The sequence below is a fragment of the Mobula hypostoma genome, chromosome 11 (assembly GCF_963921235.1).
Source record: "Mobula hypostoma chromosome 11, sMobHyp1.1, whole genome shotgun sequence".
Lineage (NCBI taxonomy): Eukaryota > Metazoa > Chordata > Chondrichthyes > Myliobatiformes > Myliobatidae > Mobula > Mobula hypostoma.
This window is the reverse complement of record NC_086107.1, coordinates 51,875,686-51,902,975: the sequence shown is the minus strand read 5'-3', so window position 1 is coordinate 51,902,975 and position 27,290 is coordinate 51,875,686. Positions and strand designations below refer to the sequence as shown.

General features: G+C 40.4%; 1 protein-coding gene across 7 annotated transcripts in view; it reads left to right on the top strand.

Moving 5' to 3' along the window:
- Positions 1-27,290, top strand: part of dagla (diacylglycerol lipase, alpha) — a 385,385-nt gene that overhangs the window by 176,405 nt on the left and 181,690 nt on the right. For 2 of the 7 annotated variants that reach the window (XM_063063202.1, XM_063063201.1), the window contains exons 2-3: positions 22,066-22,113; positions 25,798-25,854. The exons of 3 other annotated variants lie outside the window; for them this stretch is intronic. The gene's annotated coding sequence lies outside the window, so the exon portion shown is untranslated. Of the gene's footprint in view, positions 1-21,684; positions 21,782-22,065; positions 22,114-25,797; positions 25,855-27,290 lie in introns of those variants that run through there. 2 more of the 7 variants (XM_063063200.1, XM_063063206.1) reach the window with 2 other exon arrangements.

Genomic DNA, 27,290 nt, shown 5'->3' with positions numbered 1-27,290 from the left:
ATTGCTTGGCAGCTGCATGTTGTAAATGTTACTTGCCACTTCTTAGCTTAAATCTGCAGTCCATGTCTGCACTGCATTCAGGGGCAAGAAGTGTTGGCAATATAAGCAGGTAAACTCTCAACATTTATGTATCCTTATCATTTGAATTGCCAATGCATTGAATGCTATGAGCCAAGTGTTAGTAAATGTGATTAGTATAATTGGGCATTTGATGGTTAGTATGGACAATGTATACAAAGGGATCTATTTCTGTGTTGTATGACTCTTAAACCCAGGAAGTTTTCTAAGTAGCAAAGTCCATATAAAGGGCTTTGCCACCCTTTAACAATCTTGGTTTTGAAAAAAGTGCTAATTATCCATTAAACAGTTACTACAGTTACTACTATGCTGGCATAGAGTTTCATCTGCACATATTTTCAAATTTAACCTAATAATGTGGCGGGGGGGGGCGTTGGTAGGGAGGTTGATAATGAAGAAACTGAAGATGGTTGTGAACAGGTCAAAGCTCAGAGGAGCTCTTGGAATGATATCCTGGGGCAGATATGATTGGTCTCCATTAACAGTGAGCAATTTCCTTTGTGTAAGGCATAATCTTGGTCAGCAGGGAGATGTTCTTCTATGTGGACTATAGAGAAGGGCAATTTAGAGTAGGGTGAGTGGGTGAAGCAAGAGGAGGTGGTCTGTAGAGGAGACAGGTGAGTCTATGACTAAGTGACCAGTGACAAAGTTCAAAGTAAAGTTATTGTCTAAGTACATATATGTTACCATTAGATTCATCTTCTTGCGGGTATCCACAGTAAATACAAAGAAGTGCAACAGAATCAATGAAAAATTCCACACAAGATAGATAAACAACTGATGTGCAGAAGACAACAAACTGTACAAATACAAAAAAGAAATAAAGAAACAATGAATATTGAGAATGAGACAAAGTCCTTGAAAGTGAGTCATAGATTGTGGGAGCATTTCAGTGATGGGGTGAGTGAAGTTGAGTGACACTGCATTTACAAAGGTTCTGGCAGAACGTGCTGGGATCAGTATTCAGGAGGAAAAACTTAATTTAGGGCAGAGCTAGCCTCACACTTCAGTCAGATTTATAATTATTTCCATCACAGTCTTTCATAATAATATACATTGCATGTGTTGCATTTCGTTCATCTATTTGTCTTGGTTCTTAAAAGAATTGTATTGAATTTGCTTGTCAGAAAAACTTTGAGGTAATTTGTGGTTTTAGTAACTTGATGTCTAGATTGACGTTTTACTCTGCTCTCCTCGGTGTTGAGACTGTGAGATTGCTCTGATTGCTACATGCTTTGTGTCTGCGAGCTTAGTGGTGGCTTGCCCTGCAATATGAGATCAAGGCTATAGGCCTACACTGGCTGTTCCAGGAATCATGTCTGTTGGCTCTAAATTTGGTTTGGAATGTGGTTGCTTGCTTTTATTGTTTGAATGATTTGTGCCTTTTTTCCCTCTTTCTCTGCGCATTGGGTGTTGGTCTTCTTGGGTTCTTTTGGGTTTCTTGCTTTGTGGTTGCCTGTAAGCAAACAAATCTCAAGGTTGTATAATTTATGTGTACTTTAATAATAAATATACTTTGAAGTTTGCAATAAAATTCATAAATGTAAAATTCACATTGAATTTGTGCATTGGTAAGAATAAGAATTATATCCACAAATATTTTAATTACATTGAAATTTGAGCGTGGCTAGTGCTTTGATTTAATATGGGATCTGATTGTGGTTGCCTGTAATTATCAATTTTAATTGTCCAATTGTCCCTGTCATGTAATCTGCAACTGAAAGTTACAATTGGCTTGATGTTAAGAGTGCCATATTATGGACGTGCAATTAGTTAATTTATGTATTTACACATTTTGAATTTTTAAATGCCATATTTAATAATGTTAGGAATGATTGAACTGTAACAGTGCTAGCTAACATATGGAGCTAATCTGTTACATTGTGATATAGCATGTAGCAAATATTGGTCAAAATTGATGTAATTGTGACATACAAAATATGATGCCAGACAAATACATTAGCAGTAGAACTTCTGCTATGTTACTCCAGATGAGGCAAAGTCAAAGCTATTTCATTACAATGCAAGCAACACACACAAAATGCTGGAGGAACAGGTTAGGCAGCATCTGTGGAAAAGAATACAATTACGACTGATGAAAGGTCTCTGCCTAAAACAATTCATTGGTATTCATTTCCAGTTCTCTGGCTGCTGTCTCCATCATCATTTGTCTTTGTCTTCCTCTTCCTTTCTTCCCTTCAATCATTCCCATAATTACCGTGCATTCTAACTCCTCTTTCCTAATCACATGTCCAATGAAGTTACGTTGCCTTTTCATGATCTCATACATTATTTCTCTTTTTGTGTTTGCTCTGTTCATGACATCCTCGCTAGATATTCGTTTCGTCCATGATATTCTTAGCATCCTCCTCAAAAACCATATCTCTGCTGCTTCAGTTCGATTCCTCATGTTACTAGATATTGTCCAACATTCTGATCTATATAACATAACTGGATAAACGTAACATTTCAGTACTCTGACACGAGGAAATCTGCAGATGCTGGAAATTCAAGCCATATACATCAAAGTTGCTGGTGAACGTAGCAGGCCAGGGAGCATCTCTAGGATGAGGTACAGTCGACGTTTTGGGCCGAGACCCTTCGTCAGGACCCTTCGTCATGAGTCCTGACGAAGGGTCTCGGCCCGAAACGTCGACTGTACCTCTTCCTACAGATGCTGCCTGGCCTGCTGCGTTCACCAGCAACTTTGATGTGTGTGGTTTCAGTACTCTGAGGCGGGTTGTCATACCTAGTTTAGTATTGTTCAGTGTACTCTTCATTCTTGTAAAGGTGTCTTACACCATCCCTATTCTTATTTGATGTCCATGTTGCACCTGCCATCTGATATCACCCAGCTTCCTAAGTAGCAAAAGTTCTGTAATTGTTTTATGCCTTCCCCATTTATTCTCAGCCTGCATAGGATTCTCCTTCTTTTTGGATATCACCATACATTCTGTCATTTTGCAATTCATAGATAGAGCCATTTTTGCACTTGCTTCAACAACTATATCAATTAAGTTTTGTAGTTCTTCATCCGTACTTACAATTACTCAGAATAATACCTGCAGGATTTTATTGCATAATCTCACTAATCAGACTAAGTTAACATACCTCCCATCAGCACTTGGCAGGATGTCAAGTGTGAACTATTTTAATCTTTTGTTGATTTGTAAATAGGAATCTTATTTAGTTGATTAGATATAATCAATTAGTTCTATCCAATTTGTGGAAACACGATCCCTTACTGACTTCCTCAGATAAAATACATAGGCAATAGAATTTGTTCATTCCAATTGAAAATAACTGGCGTATTATAAGCTATTGATATTTTTTCTTACCATATGAAAAGGGACCATTTGGTCAGTTAAGTCTAAAGCGGCTTTCAGAACAATCCTAACAATATGTGTTTCTCACCCTCTCTCCCTCCCTTACCCCGCCCCCTCCAGTTCGTTACTCCGACAATCTGAATAACAAAGTTTGTATTTGAACGGAATACAGAACAAATTAGGCCTCTACCAGTAGTAATAAAAAGTAGAAATAAAAAGAAGAATTGCCATTGCCAAAACCAACTTCCAAAAAATGAAACCCATTTTTTACCAACAGACACATTTCTATGACAACAAGGCCTAGGCTACTAAAATGTTACATCTGGTCAATCTTGCTGTATGCTTCCGAAACATGGACTATAACACCAGAACGCCAAAGAAACTTAGAAGCAACAGGAATGTGGTTTCTTAGAAGAATGCTGAAAATATCATATAGAGATAGGGTAACTAATGAGACAGTACTCCAATGCACCCATACAAAAAGATCTTTAATGAGAACATTAAATGAGGGGAAACTTAAATTCTTGGGCCATGTCATCAGAAAGGGAGAAATAGAATACTTTACATTACAAGGCCGTATGCCTGGGAAACGCGGAAGAGGAAGGCAAAGAAGAAAATATGTGGACACTGAAAGAACTAACAGATCTAAATGTGCGAGATATCATTGATGCTGCATGGGATCATTCAATGTGGAAAGCCATGATCACCCAAGCGTGTAATGCGCAGGGCACATGAAGGAGAAGAAGACCAGTAGTACTGTAGTATAAAACTATTAATTCCCAATAATCATTGATGGAGGAATTCATCCAGTGTACGCCATGAACAAAATCAGCGCAAACAACTAGCGTAGCTAATGGACTGCCTTCGTACAATGCTATCGACAGTTGCATCCTCCATATCTTGATTTTCATTGTAACATTGAAGATGATCGTTAATAACTTCAAATTTTTCATAATCCCTAACTTGTAGAAGTAATGAAATCATTTCATTTTCACTCTTGCCCTTTTCTAGCATATCCAAGTCTGAATGCTTGAAGCTGCAGTGAACAAAACAGTTCTGAATTACCTTACTGCTTATTTCTTGCCAACAATCAGTGACCATAAATCACTGCTTTGTGAGCATAAGCACATGCAACTGATGCTATTTAAAAACTGTACAGTCTAAGCATGGTGTAGCATCTTAATGGCCACACAAGTACACATGACTGATGCTAATTAGAACCTGTTTGGCAAGTCTCCTACCCCAATTAAATGGCATTGTACCCTAAATAAATGAAGGGAAACCCAGCAATTTTCTCAATTAGTTTTAGTTCTTTAAGCATTGCCCCAAATAAGTGGCTGCCCCTTTTAACCACTGGCCCAAGTACCTGGAATCTACTGTATTTTGTAAATGTTTTATATTTCATGCAAGTGAAGCCTATTAAGAAGGGAGCCAGAAATGGTAAACACTTTGTTTCATAGTCATAGTCATACTTTATTGATCCCAGGGGAAATTGGTTTTCATTACAGTTGCACCATAAATAATAAATAGTAATAGAACCATAAATAGTTAAATAGTAATTTGTAAATTATGCCAGTAAATTATGAAATAAGTCCAGGACCAGCCTATCGGCACAGGGTGTCTGACCCTCCAAGGGAGGAGTTGTAAAGTTTGATGGCCACAGGCAGGAATGACTTCCTATGACGCTCTGTGTTACATCTTGGAGGAATGAGTCTCTGGCTGAATGTACTCCTGTGCCCACCCAGTACATTATGTAGTGGATGGGAGACATTGACCAAGATGGCATGCAACTTAGACAGCATCCTCTTTTCAGACACTACTGTGAGAGAGTCCAGTTCCACCCCCACAGCATCACTGGCCTTTCAAATAAGTTTGTTCATTCTGTTGCTGTCTGCCACCCTCAGCCTGCTGCCCCAGCACACAACAGCAAACAAGATAGCACTGGCCACCACAGACTCGTAGAACATCCTCAGCATCGTCCGGCAGATGTTAGAGGACCTCAGTCTCCTCAGGAAATAGAGACGGCTCTGACCCTTCTTGTAGACAGCCTCAGTGTTCTTTGACCAGTCCAGTTTATTGTCAATACGTATCCCCGGGTATTTGTAATCCTCCACCATGTCCACACTGACGCCCGGATGAAAACAGAGGTCACCGGTACCTTAGCTCTCCTCAGGGCTACCACCAGCTCCTTAGTCTTTTTCACATTAAGCTGCAGATAATTCTGCTCACACCATGTGACAAAGTTTCCTACAGTAGCCCTGTACTCGACCTCATCTCCCTTGCTGATACATCCAACTATGGCAGAGTCATCCGAAAACTTCTGAAGATGACAAGATTCTGTGCAATAGTTGAAATCCGAGGTGTAAATGGTGAAGAGAAAGGGAGACAAGACAGTCCCCTGTGGAGCCCCAGTGCTGCTGATCACTCTGTCAGAAACACAGATAATTAAAACAAATAACCCATGTTTTCCTCACAGCAATAAAATTTTTCTAAACTCAAACGTCTTGTGAATTGTGTGCTTAGTCAAATCTGGAGGCTCCATGAGTAGGTTCTTAAGTTTAATTGATGAGGATTTCCAGGAAATTTGTTTACTACTGGTACATAAACTTCAATTATTTACTGAAGAGTCCAGGGCCTGTAAGTAGGTCGGCAAAGCCAAAGAGAAGTTATGTGGGATAGTGTCCTCGTTGATCAGTTGTTATTTGAGCGCACAATGTACTCATCTGGTCTCTTTGAAAAGAAACATTATTCTACACACCACAGCCAGAGGAATAATGAATTGTGCACCTACCATATAAATAATTTTGTATCAACAATTTAGGTGGAAAGAGGAGTGAGGTAGTGAAGCTTGAGGAATGAGGTTAAAAAAATCACTGCAAGTGTTATTATCTTCAGATTATTATCAGTGCCATCAGCTAGTGCAGAATAGAAGATAGAGCAGGTAAATATGAGTCTGGAAAGTTGGTGGCAGGAAAAGTTGGAAGCTACATGAGCCAGACAGTTTGCATCCAGATAGAATGGCATTTTATCTTTGTTTGGGAGAGATATGATTGTTAATGCATGGTGGGTATGGGTAGAATAAGAAGGGAGAAATATTAAGCTGGAAATGGACTGTATGAGTTCAGGTAAAAGCGTTATTTAGAAAGGACAAATTAAAGAATATGCTAACAGTTCAGCACAACATTAGGGGTAGCAATAATTAGAAAGTATCAGAAAGAATCAAGGTGTATGATCATAGAAGTACACCAGCAAATAGAACAAGAGTATTAAAAATGATAAGGTAGACTTCATGTTTCTTCATCTGAATGCATGCAGTGTTTGTAACAAAATACAAATTGACAGCAGAAACAAAACATTGTAAAGTCAATGACATACAGAGGTATGGTTGGAAGGTTACCAAGGGTGGGAACTCAATGCTCAGGAATATTTAACATTGCAGAAGGGCAGGCAGAAACAAAAATGAGATGGGATAACTCTATTCTTAATGAAAAAGTGAAGACTGATAATAGATCAATAGCTTAGTGTTGATCATAAGCTGTGCAGTGTAGAAATTAGCTCTTTGGCCTACTGAGACCATGCTGACCAAAACAGGCCCATCTATGTGTAGTGGTCACTTTATCAGGTACACCTGCTCACTAATGCCAATCATGTGGCACAACTCAATGCATAAAACTATGCAGACATGGTTAAGAGGTTCAATTGTTCAGTCGAAACATCAGAATGGGGAAGAAATGCTATCTAAGTGACTGTGGAATCAAAGTTAATGCCAGACCCACTGAGATCATTCCTTGTTTCCTTTTCACTTCAGAATCCAGCATTTGCAGTCTCTTGTGACTCTAAAATTGGAGAAGAGTGTATTGGGGATATTTTGAAAATATATTGAGGAACCAATAAGGAAGTTGGCTAATTCAGCTCTGGTATTCTGCTGTGCTATGAACCTAATTAATAACCAATGTAGGTTGGGCGACTATTTGCCGAGCATCTGTACTCCGTCCACCAGAAAAAGTGGGATCTCCCAGGGGCCACCCATCTTAATTCTACTGCCCATTCCAGTTCCAACATGTCAACCAATGACCTCCTCAACTGTCGGGATAAGGTCACAATCAGGTTGGAGGAGGAACACCTTGTATTCCATCTGGGTAGCCTCCAACACGATGGCATGAACATTGATTTCTCGAACTTTGGGTAAATGTCTCCCCCCACCATTCCCCTCTCTCACCAGATCTCCTTACATGCCCATCATGTCCCTGTGGTGCTCCTCTCCCTTTTCTTTATTCCATGACTTTCTGTCCTCTCCTATCAGATTTCCTCCTTATCCAGCCCAATCAACTTCCTAGCTCTTTACTTCACCCCTCACCCTCCCAGCTTCACCTACCACCTTGTGTTTCTTCCTCCTCTCCTTCCACCTTCTTACACTGATTCATCTGTTTTCTCCAGTCCTGATGAAGGGACTGTACCCTTTTTCATAGATGTTACTTGGCCTGCTGAGTTCCTCACATTTTATGTGTGTTGCTTGGATTTCCAGCATCTGCAGATTTTCTCTTGTTTGTGTTAGGAAATATAATTTCAAAGATTTCAAAGGTACATTTAATGTCAGAGAAATGTATACAATATACATCCTGAAATAATTCTTCTTCGCAACCATCCACGAAAACAGAGGAGTGCCCCAAAGAGTGAATGACAGTTAAATGTTAGAACCTCAAAGGCCCCCAACTCCCCTCTTCCACACGTAAGCAGCAGCAAAGCAACGATCCACCTCCCCCACCAGCAAAAAAAATTGGCATCCCCCACCGAGCACTCAAGCGTGCAGCAAAGCATCAATAAAGACACAGATTTTCAGTACCCCAAAGACTACTCGTTCACCCGGTAATTTGACATACCACAGGCTCTCCCTCTCTCCCTTACAAGGGAAAAAGAGATGTCCCCCATTTCACAGTGAGAGGGGAGACATAACAAACAACTCACTGATTTACAACGTTAAAAGTCTGTTGCGTCGCTTTTTCCGAGCTCTGTGGTCAAAGAACTCGGGTTTCTGGGCACACCACCAGCGGCCAGCTTGCTGCTTTCGATCTTCTGTTTCCCACGACACACTGATTTTCTGCGGAGGCACTGACCTCAAGTCTGCCTGCCTCCAGAGCCACAAAATCCCAGAACCCTGAAGGCGTGCTAGTCTTCTAGGCTGCATCCTTGGTATCTCGAATAACAGCCAGTCATGAGATCCCAAGAGCAGGTCTGATTCCAGCAAAAAACCAAAGTCAGCATGTGACTCCAGGTCAGGGTCTTCAAAAGAACTCTGAAAGGGAAAAATAGAGATATTAAAGATAGAATTAGAGCTATTTTCAAAGATGCAAGCAAAGGAATCCCCATTAGGCGCTATCATCCTCCTAAGCTCCTTTAGGTATTCAAACATTTTATTTTGTTTATTGATGTTAATACTTCTTGAATATTGTACAGAATTTTTGTAAAAGTTGGTTACATAGGCTTGGGCTTCAGCGACGTTTGCTTTCATATTATAGCAAGGAACCAACACCATCGTCACCTCAGTACTAATCAATAAGCTTCAAAACCTGGGCCTCTGCATCTGGATCCTTGATTTTTTAATTGGGAGATCATATTCAGTGCAGATTGGTAACAATTCCTCACTGATAATCAACACAGGCATACCTCAAGGATGTGTGCTTCGCCCATTGCTGAACTCTGTCTACACTCATAATTGTGTGGTTAGGTGTCAATCAAATATATCTATAAATTTCCCAATGGCACCACTTTTGTTGGTAGAATCTCAGATGGCAATGAGGAGGCATAGAGGAATGAGATAGATTGGCTGGTTCAGTGGTGTTGCAACCAAAACCTTGTGCTCAGTATCAGCAAGACCAGTGCATTGATCGAGGGGTCAGCAGTGGAAAAGGTGAGCAGCTTCAAGTTTCTGGTTGTCAACATCTCAGAAGATCGATCTCGGGCCCAACACTATTGTGCAAGTATGAAGAAAGCACTGCAGTGGCTATACTTCATTAGGAGTTTGAGGAGCACTGGTATGTCTACAGATTACCTTGGAAAAGATTCTGACTGGCTACATCGGAACCTGATATGGAGACTCCATACAAAGGATTGAAAGTGACAGCAGAGGGTTGTAGACTCAGCCAGCTCCATCATAGGCACAAGCACCCACCATTGACAAAATCTTTTTCAAATGACTGTGCCTCAACAAGGTGGCAACCACCCTTAAGGAACCTCACTATCCAAGACATGTCCTCTTCTCATTACAATCATCAGGGAGGAGGTACAGGAACGTAAAGATTTACACTTTAGATCTTTAATCAGAATCGGAGGGGTGGAGCAAAGTGATGATGTCGCTAAACGGCAACTGCTTTACTTGCATCTTCGGAAACAGCTATATTTCTGTCTTTGATATCACTTTTTTTTCCTTTTTAAGATTCTTTTGAAGACTGTGACCTTTAGTTACACTCTGACTTCAGTTCTTTGTGGGAATAGGACCCGCTTTCAGGGACACCCGACCAGCCGCCTTTTGATATTCCAAGGCTACGGACTGGGAGACTAGTGCACCTGATTTTTGTGGCTCTGGAGACGGGCTGATCCAAGGCCAGTGCCACTGACTGAGGTGTCGCAGGAGAACATGGAACATTGGGAGCAGCGGGTTAGCTGCCAGGGGTTGTGTGTCCGGAGACCTGAGCCTTTCTGGGGCCGACTCTCTGGGCGCAGGGCTCTGAAAAAGCGACGCAACAGACTTTTAACATCAAAAATCAGCGAGTTGTTTGTTATGTCTCCCCTCTCGCTGTGAAACAGGGGCATCTCGTTTTCCCTTATTAGGGAGGGACAGAGTTTGTGGTATGTCGAGTTATTGGGTGAATGAGTAGTCTTTGGGGTACTGCAAGTCGGTGTCTGTATTGATGCTTGCTGCATGCTTGCACACTTGAGTGCATAGTGGGGGGGGGTGCCAATGCTATTTTGCTTGTGGGGAAGGGGGGGCTTTGGGGTTCCAACATTTAACTGTTATTCATTCTTTGGGGCACTCCTCTGTTTTCGTGGATGTTTGCAAAGAAAAAGAATTTCAGGATGTATATTGTATTCATTTCTCTGACATTAAATGTACCTATTGAAACTTAGTGACTTAATATTTTAGCAACAGATTTTGTGAAGGGGCCATGAGCCAAAGAAAACTACCTCATTATTCACTATGTCACTATTTATTTATATTTTATAACTTACAGTAATTTTTTTATGTTTTGCACTGTACTTCTGCAACAAAACATTTCATGATCTTTGTCAGTGATGATAAACCTGATTCCGGCCCTGAAATCCACGGGCTCATTCCTTACAGATAGCAAAGACTTTGTGTACAGCAAGGAAGAAAAGCCTAAGTAAATACTGGTCCTTTAGCAGACGAGATTTGAAATTAGAAAAATTCCAAAGATTCCAAATATTTTGGTTTAGTCTTCCTGGTAGATATACTATAAAAAAAATCCCAATAATAATAGAGAATCAGGTCCAAAGACAGAGAGGTACTTAATGATCTCTATCCCTACAGAGAAATTGATGGAGAAACTAATGAAGGAAACAGGAAGCAGGAAACTATTTGCCAGTCAGTCAAACATCTGCCTTTGAGAAAATACTGGAATCCATTATTAGGGACATACTAGCAGAAAACATTTAGAAAATTCTAAAGCAATCAATTGAGGTTAATGTGATTTTATGAAAGCAAAATTGTGATTGGCAACTTTGTTGAAGTTCTTTTAAGTCGCAGTGTACCGGGTGAATAAAGGGTGTAATGTTTTTAGATTTCGTGAGAGCATTTTATATAAAAAAAAGTGAAGATAAAAGCACACTAGATGAAGGGTAATATATTGACATGGATAAGGCTGGCTAATTAAAAAAACAGAGTTGAGATGAGTGGATCATTTGTGAGCAGACAACTTATAACAAATGGGATGTCACAGGCATGCTTTGGCCTCAATTGTTCTAATCTCTGTTAATGATAATGATGAAAGGACTGAGTATACTGTACCAGATTTGCTGATGATACAGGCATTTTTTTTGAAAGCAAGTTATAAGAACAATATAAGGAGCCTACAAATGGACAGAGATAAGTGAGTGGGCATGAAGTGGCATATTGAATGCAGTGTGGGAAAATGTGAGGCTCTCGACTACAGAGGGGAGAAAGTAAAAGCAGATTATAATATGAGTAAAGTTAGACAACAAAATATATGTATTACAATGAATCTTGGTGTCCTCGTACATGAATCCCAAAAGGTTGGCATGTTCATGCATCAAGTATTTAGAAAGCATGATGGAAGATTGGACTTCCTTGGAAGTGACATAGACTGTAAACGAAGAGAAGCTTTGATACAGTTTTATCATATGATGGTAAGACTGTACCTAAAATAATGAAGGCAGTTTTGTCTTTGTATCGTGGAAAACAGATGCTTGCAATGGATGTAGTACAGAAAATGTTCATCAGGTTAATTTCTACATTGGAGTGATTTGCACTCAGTGGCCACTTTATTAGCTATATGAGTGGAACCCAGTGTGGTCTTATGCTGCTGTAGCCCATCCACTTCAAGGTTCAAGTGTTGTGTATTCAGATGCTTTTCTGGACACCACTATTGTAAAGCGTGGTTATTTGAGTTACTGTCATCTTGAGCCAGTCTGGCTATTCTTCTCTGACCTCTGTTATTAACAAGTAATTCTTACTCACCGCTGCTGCTCACTAAATTTTTTTCTTTGTTTTTCAGTCCATTCTCTGTAAATTCTAGAAACTGTTGTGTGTGAAAATCCAAGTAGATGAACAGTTTCTGAGATACTCAAACCACCCCATCTGGCACTACCAATTGTTCCACGGCCAGAGTCACTTAGATCACAGTTCTTCCCCATTCTAATGTTTGATCTCAACAGCACCTGAACCTCTTGATGATGTCTGCATGCTTTTATGCATTGAGTTTCTGCCACATGATTGACTGATTGGATATTTGCAGTAACAAGCTGGTGTATGTAATAAAATGGCCACCAGTACATAAAGGGAGATTAGGCCTGTGCTGATTAGAATTTAGATGAATGAAAGATATTGTGTTGAAATATGTAAGAGTCTGAAAGGAGCGACAGGATGATATTGGTGGATGTCTTCTCTGGTATGATTCTCTAGAACTAGAGGCCACAGTTCAGAATAAAGGATCATCACCTAAAGTGAGAAAGGAGAAATTTCTTCTGAGGTCATGACTTGTTAGAATTCTCTATTCTGTGGAACTTTGGTGGTGTGACAGAAGATAGAGGATGACAAGAATGAGTGAGAGTTGAGGGGGTGTGAAAAAAGAACCAGAAGGTGACTTTAAGGCCAGGATTAGATTGGCCATGATAGTATTGAATAGCAGAACAGTCAAAACAAGGAATGGCCTATTCCTTTTGCTGTTTCTCTTTTGTTGTGAAAAGAGTGGCCTAGTTTGTTTAACCTCTCCTTATCAAATAAACTCACCGTTTCAGGAATCAATTTGGTGAACTCTTGCTGCACTTTCTCTATCATAAGTATACATTCCTTTGGTGCTGCCATTGCGTCAGTCATGTCACTACTGCTGTGGTGCCCAAGTTTTGGGTCAGGTACTCACACTGAAAGGCTGATGACTGTGGTATGTCAGTTAGTGAAGTGACAGATAACAGGCTACTTGGAAAAGCTTAGTTACGACTTCCTTAATAATAGAACTTCAACACTTTTCTTTCTACTGAAGTCAGACAAACTAGTCTGTAGTTCCTGTTGTTTGGAGTACTGTGCAGATGCAACAGAAGCAATCCTGTGCGGGTCCGGTGAAGAGCTTTAAAAAGCCACCCTTCACAATAGGAAATGTGGATGGTAGTTTGCCTCCTAGGTGTCAGGGTCCGTGATGTTTCTGAATGCGTCCACAACATCCTGAAAAGGGAGGGTGAGCAGTTAGAAGTCTTGGTACCAACGACATAGGTAGAGGAAGGAAGGAGAGCCTAAAAAAAGAATGCAGGGAATTGGGAAGGAAGCTGAGAAGTAGGACCTCAAGGGTAGTAATCTCGGGATTACTGCCTGTGCGACGCAGCAGTGAGGATAGGAATAGAATAAGGTGGCAGATAAATGCATGGCTGAAAAATTGAAGCGCGGCCAGGGATTCAGATTGGAATCTCTTTTGGGGCAGGTGTAACCTGTACAAAAGGGACGAGTTGCATTTTAATCTGAGGGGGACCAATATTCTTGCAGGCAGGTTTCTAGAGCTGTTGGGAATGGTTTAAACTAATATGGCAGGGGAATGGAACCAGTATGATAGAGCTGAGGATGAGCCAGCAGGTTTACAAGTAGATGATGGGTGTAACATGAATGTAAGGAAGGACAAGCCAATGATTGGGTACAAATGCAGAAAGGGCAATGAGTTAAATCGTAACACAGAGGCAAAATTCAAAAAGGTGAAAAATGGAGGACTGAAAGTGCTGCATTTAAATGCATGTAGCATATGGGATAAGGTGGATGGACTCTTAGCTGGCAGGTAGGAGGCAGCGAGTGGGAATAAAGGGGGCCCTTCTTGTTGGTTGCCAGTGACTAGTGGAAGTCTTCAGGGGTCGGTATTAGGATGGCTACCTTTCACATTGTTTGTTAATGATTTGGATAATTGAATTGATTGCTTTATGTCAAAGTTTACAGATGATACCAAGATTGGTGGAGGGGTAGATAGTGCTGAGGAAGCAATGCAATTGCAGTGGGACTTGGTCAAATCGAAGGAATGAGCAAAAAAGTGGCAGATGGAATATGGTGTTGGGAAATATACAATAATGCGTTTTGGTAAAACAAACAATGGTGTGGACTATTATCTAAATGGGAGGAAGGTTCAAACATCAGATGTGCAGAGGGACTTAGGAGTCCTCGTGCAAGAATCCCATGAGGTTAATTTACAGGTTGTCTGTGGAAAACAAGGCAAATGCAATGTTGGCATTTATTTCAAAGGGAATAGAATACAAAAGCACCTATGTCTTATGGTCATTACTCTCTGACTCCTTTCGTAAATAGTGGGGATATATTGTTTACATGTGCAGAATTTTGAGATTTTGTTTCCTATTTCTGGCATGCACAGAATTTACTTTTAAAACAAGTATCTTTTCATTGTTGCCATAGAAGCCAGTCTGCAGTTCTGTTCTTTTGGGTGTAGCTTAGAATTTACACTTGAGGAAACGTTGCTTTTCTTTCAATACAGCTTTAAATTGAAATATTTCATAAAGGCCAAAAGTGATCTATCTCTTTCTGCATCTTGTGTATATTTTTGCCTGAATCAGTAGTATGTGCCTTTGTATTTTCTCACTGATAACGCAGTAAATCTAAGGTTGTTTGACGTTTTTTGCTTCTTTGAAAAGTCAGCTTTCACCCTTTTGAAAATGCACTCCGGGCAGATTGCAAAAAGATTGTTACGTCCATTTCTCTCTCACTGATGGCTGTTTGCTAGATGTACGGAGGGGGGTTGTTACTGAACCAAGACAGGTAGATGGAGTTAAGAACTGGAATAGCCATCATCTAACTGAAGGTCCAGAGCTGAGAAGACATCCTTCACAGCTTACTTTTACGGTTTTGGTTGTCCATTTCCCCACTGTTTTTTTCAGACTACTAAATTGACTTTTGGCACCATAGAGTGAATTCAATCCACCACAGACTGGTATCTTTAATAGAAAGATTATATTATAATTTATGGTATATTCCCATTTGTATTAGACAATAAACAATAGGTGCAGGAGTAGGCCGTACGGCCCTTCGAGCCAGCACCGCCATTCACTGTGATCATGGCTGATCATCCACAATCAGTATCCAGTTCCTGCCTTATCCCCGTAACCTTTGATTCCGCTATCTTTAAGAGCTCTATCCATCTGTTTCTTGAAAGGATCCAGAGACTTGGCCTCCACAGCCTTCTGGGGCAGAGCATTCCATACATCCACCACTTTCTGGGTGAAAAAGTTTTTCCTCGACTCCGTTTTAAATGGCCTCCCCCTTATTCTTAAACTGTGGCCTCTGGTTCTGGACTCACCCATCAGCGGGAACATGCTTCCTGCCTCCAGCGTGTCCAATTCCTTAATAATCTTATATGTTTCAATAAGATCCCCTCTCAGCCTTCTAAATTCCAGAGTATACAAGCCCAGTAGCTCCAATCTTTCGACATATGACAGTCCCGCCATCCCGGGAATTAACCTTGTGAACCTACGCTGCACTCCCTCAATAGCAAGAAAGTCCTCCCTCAAATTTGGAGACCAAAACTGCGCACAGTACTCCAGATGTGGTCTCACCAGGGCCCGGTACAGCTGCAGAAAGACCTCTTTGCTCTTATACTCAATTCCCCTTGTTATGAAGGCCAGCATGCCATTAGCTTTCTTCACTGCCTGCTGTACTTGCATGCTTGCTTTCAGTGATTGATGCACAAGAACACCTAGATCTCGTTGTACTTCCCCTTTTCCTAACTTGACTCCATTTAGATAATAATCTGCCTTCCCGTTCTTACCACCAAAGTGGATAACCTCACATTTATCCACATTAAACTGCATCTGCTATGCATCTGCCCACTCACCCAACCTGTCCAAGTCACCCTGCATGCTCATAAAATCCTCCTCACATTTCACACTGCCACCCAGCTTTGTGTCATCAGCAAATTTGCTAATGTTACTTTTAATTCCCTCATCTAAATCATTAATATATATTGTAAACAGCTGATGTCCCAGCACTGAACCCTGCGGTACCCCACTGGTCACCGCCTGCCATTCCGAAAGGGATGCATTAATCGCTACTCTTTGTTTTCTGTCAGCCAGCCAATTTTCAATCCATGTAAGTACTCTGCCCCCAATACCATGTGCCCTAATTTTGTCCACTAATCTCCTATGTGAGACTTTATCAAAGGCTTTCTGAAAGTCCAGGTACACTGCATCCAGTGGCTCTCCCTTTTCCATTTCCATAGTTACATCCTCAAAAAATTCCCGAAAATTAGTGAAGCAGGATTTCCCCTTCGTAAATCCATGCTGACTCGGACCGATCCTGTTACTGCTATCCAGATGTGTCGTAATTTCATCTTTTATAATTGACTCCAGCATCTTTCCCACCACCGACGTCAGGCTAACCGGTCTATAATTCCCTGTTTTCTCTCTTCCTCCCTTCTTGAAGAGAGGGACAACATTAGCCACCCTCCAATCCACAGGAACTGACCCTCAATCTATAGAACATTGGAAAATGATTACCAATGCATCCACGATTTCTAAAGCCACCTCCTTAAGTACCCTGGGATGCAGACCATCAGGTCCCGGGGACTTATCAGCCTTCAGACCCAACAGTCTATCCAACACCATTTCCTGCCTAATATAAATTTCCTTCATTTCATCCATTACCCTAGGATCTTTGGCCACTATTATACCTGGGAGATTGTTTGTGTCTTCCCTAGTGAAGACAGATCCAAAGTACCTGTTCAACTCGTCTGCCATTTCCTTGTTCCCCATAATAAATTCACCTGCTTCTGTCTTCAAGGGCCCAATTTTGGTCTTAACTATTTTTTTCCTTTTCACATACCTAAAGAAGCTTTTACTATCCTCCTTTATATTCTTGGCTAGTTTACCTTCGTACCTCATTTTTTCTCCACGTATTGCCTTTTTAGTTACCTTCTGTTGATCTTTAAAAGTTTCCCAATCCTCCTACTTCTTCTCTTTTATTTTTACACTGTCCATTACTTCCCTTGTCAGCCACGGCCTCCCCTTACTCCCCTTAGGATCTTTCTTCCTCTTTGGAACAAACTGATCCTGCACCTTCCGCATTATTCCCAGAAACACTTGCCATTGCTGTTCCACTGTCATCCCTGCCAGGTTATTGTTCCATTGAACTTTGGCCAGCTCCTCCCTCATAGCACCATAGTTCCCTTTGTTCAACTGTAATACTGACACTTCCGAGTTTCCCTTCTCCCTCTCAAATTGTAGATTAAAACATCATATTATGGTCACTACCTCCTAATGGCTCCTTTACCTCGAGGTCCCTGATCAAATCCGGTTCATTGCACAACACTAAATCTAGAATTGCGTTCTCTCTGGTAGGCTCCAGTACAAGCTGTTCTAAGAATCGGTCTCTAAGGGACTCCAGAAACTCCCTTTCTTGGAGTCCAGTACCAACCTGATTCCTCCAGTCTACCTGCATGTTGAAATCCCCCAAAACAACTGTAGCATTACCTTTGCGACATGCCAATTTTAACTCTTGATTCAACTTACACCCTACATCCAGACTACTGTTTGGGAGCCTGTAGATAACTCCCATTCTAAGGGTCTTTCTACCCTTAGAATTTCTCAGTTCTATCCATACTGACTCTACGTCTCTTGATTCTATGACCCCCTCGCAAGGGACTGAATACCATTCCTCACCAACATAGCCACCCCACCCCCTCTGCCCGTCAGTCTGTCCTTTCGATAGGACATGTACTCTTGAATATTCATTTCCCAGGCCCCGTCCACTTGAAGCCATGTCTCTGTTATTCACACAACATCATACTTACCAATTTCCAACTGTGCCTCAAGCTCACCTACTTTATTTCTTATACTCCATGCATTCATATATTATACTTTTAATTCATTACTCCCCTCACCTCCCATATCAATTCCTATTTCACTTGGCCATACTGTACGATCCCTTTTTGAGCTTTCTGCTCTGTTGATTCTGCTGTCGTTCTTAACTTTTCTTATTCTCACTTTCCCTTTATCTCCATCTTTATATTTCCGGTTCGTCCCCTCCCCTCACTACTTAGTTTAAACACACCCGTGTGGCAGAGGCAAGCCTGCCTGCCAGAATGCTGGTGCCCCGCTTATTAAGGTGCAACCTGTCCCTTTTGTACAATTCATCCTTACCCTGAAACATACCCCAATGGTCCAAGAATGTAAATCCTTGCTTCCTGCACCAGTTCCTCAGCCACACATTCAGATCCATTATCTCCCTGTTGTTGCCCACTCCAGCATGAGGAACTGGAAGCAAACTGGAGATAACCACCCTGGAAGTCCTGCTTTTCAGCCTTCTTCCGAGTTCTCTGATGTGACGCTGTAGAATGTCTTTCCTCTTCTTCCCCACGTCATTTGTGCCGACATGCACCACCACTTCCGGATGTTCACCTTCACCCTTGAGGATTCCCTGCAATCGGTCCGTGACATCCTGGAACTGGGCACCAGGGAGGCAACACACCATCCTTCAGTCTCGCCTGCTGCCACAGAATCCCCTTTCTGTACCTCTCACTATGGAGTCCCCTACTACCACGGCTCTGCCTGACGTCTGTCTCCCCGGCTTTGCTTCAGCGCCAATTGTTGACTCGCAGACCTGACCGCCTCTCAGGCTGGCATCATCTTCTGCCCCAACAGCTTCCAAGAGGGTGAACCTGTTTACGAGAGGCACATCCCCCGGGGTCTCCTGTACTTCAAGCATCCTCTCCTTGCTCATCGTCGCCCCCCCTTCTCTCTTCCGGTATCCTCGGTGTAATGACCTCACTGTAGGTCCTGTCCAGAAAACTCTCCTTTTCTCGGATGAACCTAAGATCATCCAGTTGCCTCTCCAGTGGTGCAACACGGTCTTTCAAAAGCTGAAACTGGACACATTTTCCACAGGTGTGGGAGCCAGAGGCACTATCAGTGTCCCTGACCTCCCACATCATGTACGCAGCACACTGAATCAGCCTAGCGGTCATCTCTTCACCACTTCTCACCCTCTGCAACTGTGGCGTAGTCTCCTCTCTCAGCCTCCTCACTGAAGACTCTCGAGGGGTCCTCACTTGGAGTGAAACTCGTCCTCAGCCTCTGCTCGCCGAAGCCTCTCGAGCCAAAGCCTTCCTACTCTGTCTCCCTCTACTCCGTCAAACTGCTCTCTTTTAAATACTCCCACTGACTCACAGACTGACTTGCACATGCCTGCGCAGTCCTGTCCCGTTCAACCGCCGAGAAAAATGGCCGACTTCCACAAACTGCTCTCTTTTAAATACTCCCACTGACTCACAGACTGACTTGCACATGCCTGCGCAGTCCTGTCCCGTTCAACCGCCGAGAAAAATGGCCGACTTCCACAAACTGCTCTCTTTTAAATACTCCCACTGACTCACAGACTGACTTGCACGCATTTGCGCAGTCCTGTCCCGACTGCGCAAGTGCGACTATTCATATATTCATATTCATTCCCACAGTTCTGAGTGAGAAGTTACAGAACCTGAGCCTCTGCACCTCCTTCTGCAATTGGATACTCGACTTCATAACCGGAAGACCAGAATCTGTGCAGATTGGTGATAACATATCCTCCTTGCTGACAATCAGCACTGGCACACCTCAGGGGTGTGTGCTTAGCCCACTGCTCTACTCTTTATACACACATGACTGTGGGGTTAGGCATAGCTCAAATACCATCTATAAATTTGCTGATGATACAACTATTGTTGTTAGAATCTCAGGTGGTGATGAGAGGGCATACGGGAGTGAGATATGCCAACTAGTGGAGTGGTGCCGCAGCAACAACCTGGCACTCATCAGTAAGATGAAAGAGCTGATTGTGGACTTAAGGAAGGGCAAGATGAAGGAACACATTCCAATCCTCATAGAGGGATCAGAAGTGGAGAGAGTGAGCAGCTTCATGTCCTTGGGTGTCAAAATCTCTGAGGATCTAACCTGGTCCCAACATATCAATGTAGTTATAAAAAAGGCAAGACAGCGGCTATGCTTTATTAGGAGTTTGAAGAGATTTGGCATGTCAGCAAATACACTCAAAAACTTCTATAGATGTACCATGGAGAGCATTCTGACAGGCTGCATCAATGTCTGGTATGGAGGGGCTACTGCACGAGACCTAAAGAAGCTGCAGAAGGTTGTAAATCTAGTCAGCTCCATCTTGGGTACTAGCCTACAAAGTACCCAGAACATCTTCAGGGAGCGGTGTCTCAGACAGGTAGTGTACATTATTAAGGACCTCCAGCACCCAGGGCATGCCTTTTTCTCACTGTTCCTATCAGGGAGGAGGTACTGAAGCCTGAAGGCACACACTCAGCGATTCAGGAACAGTTTCTTCCCCTCTGCTATCCGATTCCTAAATGGACATTGAATCTTTGGACACCACCTCACTTTTTAAAAAAATATACAGTATTAATGTTTTTGCATTTTTTAATGTAGTCAATATACATATACTGTAATTGATTGACTTGTTTATTTATTATTTTATTTATTATTGATAGACTATGTATTGCATTGAAGTGTTGCTGCTAAGTCAACAAATTTCACATCACATGCCCGTGATAATAAACCTGATTCTGATTCTGTAAAGCTACCTACATCTTTCTCGTATTGATATTTAGTCTGATTTAAGAAGTGGTGGAAATGGAGGAATCTACCATCTAATTAACAGCATAAAACTCTTCTAAAACAGCAATAATTGCCACTCAGAAATGTCCTGGATGAAGACCATACAATAGGAATAATATTACTGGGAGTCTTTTCTGATTGGCTATAATCTTCACCAAATTTATCCTGTAAATGACATATGAGTGCTGATTATGGCAGAAACATTCTGAAATGTGTTTTTTTTACAGTATTTACTTCTGTTAAGACTGAATCTCAGGGTTGTACATGTTGACATATATATACTTCAATAATAAATTTGAAGTTCTCTTTGAAGAAAGAAGCTGCAGTGCCCTTTTTGGGCCATTTTGGCAATTTCAGTTCATGTAATAGTCTATTTATCGACTGCAGATGTGGTGATTTAATTTACAGTTCATAGCTAACAGAGTAGTTGATGCTACTGCTGCTTGAATACAAGTTTTAATTAGTAATTCAAAAAATTATTTTAATTGTCCACAGATTTATTTCACCAGGTAATATAGGCAATATGCTGTCATAATGTAGTCAAAGGCCTTGTTGCATCATCTGTTATAAACAATCATGCTTTAGCATCGAGGTAGGTTGTCATGGTGACAGTACTCCTTTAAGTGAACATAACAGATTCAGAGTTCCCTGAATCAATGCTAGGCAAAGGATGTAAACCACGTGGAGACTTGAAATACTGTTGTAGAAAGCATTTCACAGTGCCAGATCTTGCATGTTAGTACTGCTGAGAACTAAACACAGTGAAGTGCTGCTTAAACATTTGTATAAGCATTTATCTGAAGAATATTTTAATAATTTTGAAGGGCAAAATGTTTTTCAATTATTATACGCAGCAGTTTGAAGATTACTGCTGATCTGACATAATTAATGAGGCAGTGTTTTCTTCAAATGCAGAAGCTTTCCTTACAACTGGAATTGTACTTCTGATTGGTTGGAATATTGCTCCTGAAAGAAAACCTTGCTGTTATTTTCACTGCAGTGCTGTTCTATGTATTCTCAAAAAAGGTCAAATGGTAAGATGCTGCTTAGCAAGGATTTTTAATTTTAATTGTTTTTGACAGTTTCAATGTCTGTATAAACAATGATCAATTGATGTAATTTTTATTTTTGGGATACTATTTAATGACGCTATTTCTTGAGACACCCTACTATAGATAAACAAAAGAGAATCTAGGATTTTGATTATGTTCTACTGCACATTTTGCTCAAGAATTGATGTGCTGTTTTGCTTACATTGAGCAAGATATCTGCATATTCTTCTAGAATTGTATTGATTCTGAATTTTTTTTCCCAATAGTTTCAGTCTATTACACGAGAAAAGATTTGTGGAATTTCAAATATTAAGGTAACTGTCAAGTTTTAAGGTGAAAACCATGTAATTTGCTTCCATAATAGGCGATAGGGCTTTTTTTCCATTTTGGATACTGATTTCTTATACAGCTCTGAAATTTATATTGTAGTTTATACATTATCACAAAACTAATTTCATGCAATGTTAGAAGCATATAATTTTAAATATTGTAGGTAAACATAAATGTGATATTCAGGATAATGTGAATTTTATGATCCCCCACAATGTCATCGCTTTCCATTTCCAAGATTTTCTCTTTGTCAGTTACTGCTTTTTGGTAATCTTACTATTTTCTTTTGATCCTTTGTTTTGGGGATTTATGTTTAGTTTTCTTTTGTGCTGTGTATTCTTAATTCTGTAAGAATGTCAATGAGAATTGCTTAGGAATCTGCAGAGTTTTAAAACTTACAAGAAGATAAGATTTATTTCTGGTTTCCTTTCAATCTTTCTGTAATCTGAAATGGTCTTGTAGCCCCTAACTGTGTCATCATACAATGACTTTTTCCCCCTTTGAATAACCCAACTCTTCACTTAAAATTTTCGCCTTTTAAATGTTCTATGAATTCATTGATAACCTTCCTCCTACGATGCACTCTTTTCCTTTAAGCTTTGCATGAACAAAGTATATCTTTTTAAGTTTTAATGCATTTTATCTTCTCTTTAATTTGCTGCATACATTTTGCCTGCTGTTTATTCTTTACCATTAGTACCTTGGTTATTAACATAAAACAGTACAGTATAGGCCCTTCGGCCCACAATTTTGTGCTGACACTAACCTCCAAGATCAGTCCAAACCTTGCCCTGTGACCTGCTTTTGAAAGGGATCTCAATTACTGACTGAACTGTTTCTTGTCCCTTGCTCCTTACCTTTTCCACTCATATGCACTCATCTTCTCTTATGCACATCTATCATCCCTCTGATCCATCATTGGAAAAATAAACATCTATACACAACCTTCTCCAGATTTCTGTCTAACCTCCTTGCTAAGTTACTTTCTTTTACTACTCTGTGTTGAGTAACTCTGTTAATGTCACACTTCGTTACTATTCTCCAGTATAGTCCATAGTCTGGATGAAGAGGTTCAAGCTAATGTTTATTATATTCCTGTGGATCTCACCTTAGAATTAGAAGTCTTGTTTTATGCTGCCCTTTTTCTGAAAATTTTCACTGTTCTAGTATCATTCACGAGTAAGAATTAACACAAAAACATGGGGAAATTTCCTAGCAAATCAGAAGTTGGATATTTTCTATTAATTTACTGAAACCTTTATTATCTCACCAATATACATAGTGCTATAGAATCATAGAGTATTACAACACAAACAGGCCATTCAGCCCATCTAGTCCATGCCTATCTGTTCTGCCTACAGTAGTCCTTCATACTTTCTCATCTACCTATCTGAACTTCTCTTAAATTTTGCAATTAAACTTGCATCCACAATTTCCCCCTCTGCTTGTTCCACATTCACACCACCCTCTGAGGGAAGAAATTGAGAGATGCATAATGAAGTACGGTTACCCATTGTGATTGAATACATTCCATAGGCCTTGAAACTTTGAGGGCAAGGCAGGGTGCTTAATCTGTAATCAGCCTCTCTCTACCCTGGTTTTAAAATGGTGCTTGAACCTTCAGTTTGCTTCCTTCAGAGCTTTAGAAGATCCACATGATTGTCTCCATTACTTCTTGTCCTTATGTCATTTCTTGTTCCTAACATTTGTTATGCTTACACCATGCATACGTTCTTGTCTTCTCCTACAATCTCCCCTACTTTGATCCCTACAATTTATAAACAATTTGTTCATGTTAGCCAATACATGATCCTTCAATCCTTTGTGTTGGGCACGTGGCCAAGTGGTTAAGGCATTCGTCTAGTTACCTCAAGGTCTCTAGTTCGAGCCTCAGCTGTGGCAGTGTATTTGTGCCCTTGAGCAAGGCACTTAATCACACATTGCTCTAGCCTGTGCGAGGAGTGGCACCCCACACAGACTTCCAATCTGTGCCTTGTAAGGCATGAAAATGCCCGACGCAGGCCTCTCATGGTTTGAGTCGATGTTCCCCTCCCCAATCCTCTGAACAATGTTGACTTTTCATTCTTTAACTATTTCACCTCCAACTTCAAACCTGCCTTTACTAAAAATAAACCATATATTCTTCTTTTGTCTATTAATTATCACAATTTTCCAACTCTCCGTTCCAAACTGCCTGATTATCTTGTCACTTCTTGGTTCTATGTCCATCCACTGAAATTCATGCCTAAATCTTTCAATTAGTATGTTTGTGAAATTGAAGTACTATATATATAATTTTTATAAATTTATGTATGCTTACTGCAATTCAGTTTTTATTATGTATTGCTATGTTCTGCTGCCATATAACAACAAATTTCACGACATAAGTCTGATTCTGATAAAAAGGATTTTTTTGGCATCCTTTGATAGTGAACAACTCTTGATACTGGAATTAATTCCAGGTTTATTTAAGTGATCAAATTTAATTAGCTCAACTTAAGTGGCAGTATTCAGACTCGTCCTTGATTTTTACTTCTCCTGTTAACTCTCAGCTTATAACACTATGGTGTACATCAGAGCAGGGATCACTGTTGCCCAGTAAACTGCTTATTCCACCGGCAACAAACAATGTCCTAGAGGAACTCAGTAGGTTGAACATCATCTGTGTGGGGGTGAGGAAATGCAATGCAATTTCAATGTTTCTGGTCAAAACTATGAATCAGAGCAGTATATTTTCAGTGTAAATTCAACCATCCTATTCTGAATTCCATAACTGACACTTGTATTTTCAGTAATTCTTCTCCTCCCATACTACAGATGCTGTTTGACCCTCTGTATTCCTGCAGCATATTGCTTGTTATTCCATATTCTGTTATCAGCAGCTCCCAGGCTTCTCATTCCACTTGGTCACTCAGTTGTCTCAGGAGTGATGGTAAAAGGTTATTGGGTCACGTCATCATTTGGCTGTACTATCCTCGTTTGTTTCCTTCTGAAATTTTCTTTCCTTTCTAAATTTAACAAAATGATTCTCCCAGATTTTGTAATCAGTGATGAGCAAAAGCCATATCCATCACATTGTACTTATTCATGAATTTTCTTTGGGCATTTGCTGAAACTTGCAGGGATAAGCATTCACACGAAAATAATGAACCAATATGAGTAAGTGGAGTTAAGATACAGATTACCCAGGATCTATTTAATGTTTGTATAGGCTACATCTCTCCCTCTCCACCTCCACCTCCACCTCCCTCTCCTTCTCCCTTTCCACCTTCCCCCACCTCCCTCTCCACCTCCCCCCACCTCCCTCTCCACCTCCCCCCACCTCCCTCTCCACCTCCCCCCACCTCCCTCTCCACCTCCCCCCACCTCCCTCTATGTCCATCTCTCCAACTCTCTATCTCTCTCATTCTTTACACTTCTGAAGAATCACTGCAAATAATGTAAAGAAAACTGAGCAGATATCACTAGTAGCCTTATAGTCTGGTAGCTTAGCAACTGGGTATATTGAGGTATCATTGGAATTGTGTCTACTGCATATTCACAGTTATGAACAAAAATAATCAAGCTCAGGCTTTTGAGAGGGGTTTAACCATTTGGTTCTTAATGTTTGTGCTGGGCCTTTGAAAGAGCTATTCAATTAGTCCTGCTCCTCTGCTCTTTTTTCATAGCCACGGGGATTCATGACATAATGAAGGCCTTAAAAGACACAAAAGGCAATTCACTGCGTAAGTGCTGTTCTGAATTCCATAATTGTTTGATTTTTACAGTTTTATATCAAACTTTATTTAGGGTATTTGAATTATTGGTTCTTGACCAGAAGAACTGTGATATTGCCAAGAGCACTAAATAAGGTTAGTTTTTTTTGCAATGAGCTCGTTCTCTAGCTTTTGTTGGATGGAAACTATACATATTTATTGCTTAGGATCCCTACAACTAGCAGATCAGATAGGTTAGAATAGCGATGACTGAAGTAAAAGACCGGTGTCTGACCTGCCACTTTAACCATTAAGATATTTTTCAGGGATTTCTTAATGTCACTGACACTGACATCTAAATTACGGTACAGCAATTCTGTGGCCGGAGCTGAGATTGCTAAAATTTGCTAACGAATGGCTGATGTTCAGTATAATTGATCATTCATTTAGGGCATCATCATACTGGCCTGTACTATTTTGTGGTTTATTGCATTGATTTGCTAAATCTATTCAATTAGATTTCTTTTGAAACTACTGTCATAATTTTATCCAAGTAAGCTTACCTTTTAAGACCTCCATGAAAAACTAATATATTTTTATTGATGCTCAGATATTTTACCTAAGTTTTTGAATTAAGAAAAACTGACTGGCTGTGACACAATATGAGATTTTTTTTCTGTGAAGCAATTTTGCTATCAGGCTTTGAAAACATATTCATCTTGAGATCTGTTACTTTTTTATCAGATGTTAATCCTTTTCTATCATGTTCACTTGTGAAAACAGGTGCAGGATATTTACAATTCAGTCATATCATTATAACTTAGTGTTTTTCTTGGCAAGACTATTAGCAGAATTCTTGTTGAAGGTGTTTTTGTGTTCCTAATAATAAACAAATAAATGTTTTCTAAATATTGATGGTTGAAGTTAATATTTCTTATTCATTGAAGAAATTCATGATGTATTATAATGAAGCTATGATATATTTTGTGTGTTATTAGCTCTAAATTATTAAGAGGGATCAGGATGTGAATCTATCTAGAGTCCTGACCAGCAGTGGATATAGTTTCAGTTAAGTTAAATCTAAGGTGATTCTTGAAATATGCACGATGAGCAAGAAATTGAGAGAGTTTAGCAATGATTATTGGACCCTGTTTGATATTTAACAAGGAGATATTCTTACTCTATGCAAACTGCAAGTATTCACTTCCCAGGTACAGCCAAAAGGAAAAAGGTCAATTAAGTTTTCAATTCACTACAATCTTTTGGGAGAGGAGAAAAAAAGAAAGGCTTGCATTGATTGAACTTCCAGGCTTCACAAAGTCATGGTTGAAATCTGCCTGGTTCTTGCATCTGGAATGAACATGGATATATGACCTTTCTGAGCAGGCAGTACAAGATACTAATATCTTCCTTACCTGGATGTCTGACCATTAGACATGCTGGTGAAGAGTAATTCCAAGAAATTA